Below are 2,777 nucleotides of genomic sequence, written 5' to 3' on the forward strand. Positions count from 1 at the left end.
TTTCCACTTTTCTTTTCCTTTTTTTAACAACAAAATTGTGTGATGCCATTGATTTCTGATTTAAATGCAAGTTATTTTTTGGCAGAGGTTTCTGTTGGTCTCCAACAGTTTTGTACATCTTTTTGAACCAGTTTTTTGCTTTAACCTCCTTGATCCTTTATATGAAGGGTTTTTGAAATCCCTTTTTATTGTATTTACTCCAAATGACTCTTCCCCCACATTTAGGCTAACTTGGCCATGTGCCCCCTCCCCTACTTTGCTGTGAGGTAGGATTCCTTTCTAATAGAGTGGTTGCTCCTGGGCTTTCTGTGAAAGTCTAGGGGCTGCGTGTGTGCAGGTACTTTGTGTCAGTTACATTACCTGGAGTGAGGACTACTTGTAATTAAAAAATATTAAAAATATTTATAAGAGATAAGCTACTACTTTATCTGCAGAGCCTGGCCCTGGCCTGGGTTGATCGTATTTTTTAAAAGTACAAGTCTAATGACACTGTTTATACATAGAGGAATACAGTAATTTTAAGCTGTACTCATTGGAGCCCAGGGACGGATTCCCCAGGGATATCGCCCATCAAGCCCAAACTGCAGAAGTGCAGAAGTTCTCAAAAGTGCATTTGTATTTGAATTGTAGTTTTCAGCAGTGCCAGGAGCAAAAATTGATCTTCTGTTCCTGCTCTGCCTGTCCCAGGTATCAGCCTGCACAACTGGAGTTTGCATAGGCTGTTCTGCAGCATGGCTATTGCAGGTGACATTACATTGAGGGCCTGCAAGGTGCTGAGAGGAAATGGGGGCTGGGGACATGAGTGTTCTTGTCATTCAAAATGAACTAAATCTATCCATTTTCCAGATGAGCCAAGGTTCCTGAGTATGCTGCTGTATTAGCTCATGGGTTCTTCATAAACTGCCTAAAACCCAGGACCTTTTTTGTCCCAGGTTGTGGAAACTTTTCCCATTTTAGCTGTTCTGGTTGGCCATCTCCTCTAATAAGCCAATGGAATAAATAAACTGTTTTTTTTCTCCAAGGTTAAAGAGTGCATTTTGGACTTAACTAACACAAGCTAGAAGCTTTCCATGTAGCAAGATAACTTAAGTTGTGCTACCATCTGCTGTCATCCTGCTTGCTATAGGAGAGGCTCAGTCTTTCCCCAAATCCCCTGCTGCCTTGTGCATTCAGACTCCCTCGAACTTCATGTGGGACTGGGTGGGGAGAATAGGTCTGATGCCCTTTAGGTCCAGCTGTGACGCATGTGGATTCTAGGATGATGGTCTTACCTAATGCGCAGCTAAAATGCAGGACTGCAGGGTGCTCCTCCTAGCCTTTTAGCAGGCACCAAACCCTCAGCTTGTTACTGATGCCTCTGTCCTCTCATAGGATGAATACCTTTCCCCTGCCCCTGTCGCCAGTGGAGCAGAGCGTGCCTGTACCTCACTGCTTTGGTGCCAAATGGGCAGTTGGCTGAAGCTGAGAAGAAAGACAAGGCTGGGACATGCTCTGTTCTCCTGTCTCTGCTGGAGGTCACAGCCACCACTGCAGAGTAGCTGTAGTTCCTTACGCAGTCCCTGCCAGACTGCCTAAAGCTAGTCTGCATGTGTCCTTGCTGTCCCTCTCGTCTTTGTACTCAGTATCTTCATCTGTAACACCAAGCAGTGAGTCTTAGGCTTAATTTCCAGTTGGTAGTGGAGACTTGGATGGAAGTCCTGCAAGGAATGCAGTTCCTTCCCATCCAGGTGGAAATCCTGGCAAGAAAAGAGCTCTCCCAGATGTGCACCTGTCCCAGAAGTATAATTTACTCACACTGAGCACTGACACGGGTGCTTCACAAACAGATCTTCCTGCAGTGTTTCATAATTCTACTTCCCTTGTGGGTTGGTTGCTTAAACTGAATCAGTTCAGTGTTGCGAGTGTGGCTATTCAGGCTTTTCTCTGAAAAGGGGCAAATTATATACCATGGGGTAGCAAAGGAGCTCTCAAATTTTATTTAGAGTTATTCATTGTTTTTTAGAGATGTCATAATGGTGCCTGTGTTGTTCTGTGATGGCAACATACTGCTTTGGTTATTTGGGGGGTTTTGAAAAGTGGACGTATACAGAGAAAAACAAGTCTTGGTGAAGTATGGCAGGATGCGTATTTCTAGGATTACTCCTCCAGCTACTGTGTAAGATCACTCTGTCACAGGGAACACATTCTGCTTAGTTTTTTTTTATTTGGGCTTGGTTTGAGCTGCTGCTTTTTTTTTTTTTTTTTAAAGAAACTAGACACTGGAGTCTACTGGAGTGTCTTCCAGTTCTGCTGAAACAACAGTTACTAGTTAGGCACTCAGTGTCACCAGTGCCGAAGGAGAACTCCTGGTCTGGAAATCCTAGCCCTGATGTTGATGTATTAATTGAATCATATTCCAGGTCTGGGTGAGGGAGCAAAAAGGGGTTTTGTATGGACTAAGCTTCAGCCTCCAAACACGGAGGCTGATCTTTCTGCAGAGTCTCTAAGTTACTGAAGAGGCACCCCTGGAAAGTGTCCCTGTCTGCTGACTGATCTCCCTGAGTACCTCAATGTGTGGTCCCAAAGCCTGGTAGCGTGAGTGTCCTTTTCCTCCTTTTTTTTCTGCATAGGAAGCTTTGGACAATTCTCAGAAGAATCTGGACAGTGATGTAAAATTGCTCAAGTCTCACATGCTTCTGTGTACTCTGCTTTCAGGGTGCTTTCCTGCAAAGATAACTTCTCACGGGGAGGGAGCCATCCTTGTTGCTGTATGAAAATCCTTCCAAAAAAACTGGAAA

The sequence above is a fragment of the Gymnogyps californianus genome, chromosome Z, assembly GCF_018139145.2.
Source record: "Gymnogyps californianus isolate 813 chromosome Z, ASM1813914v2, whole genome shotgun sequence".
NCBI classification, from domain to species: Eukaryota; Metazoa; Chordata; class Aves; order Accipitriformes; family Cathartidae; genus Gymnogyps; species Gymnogyps californianus.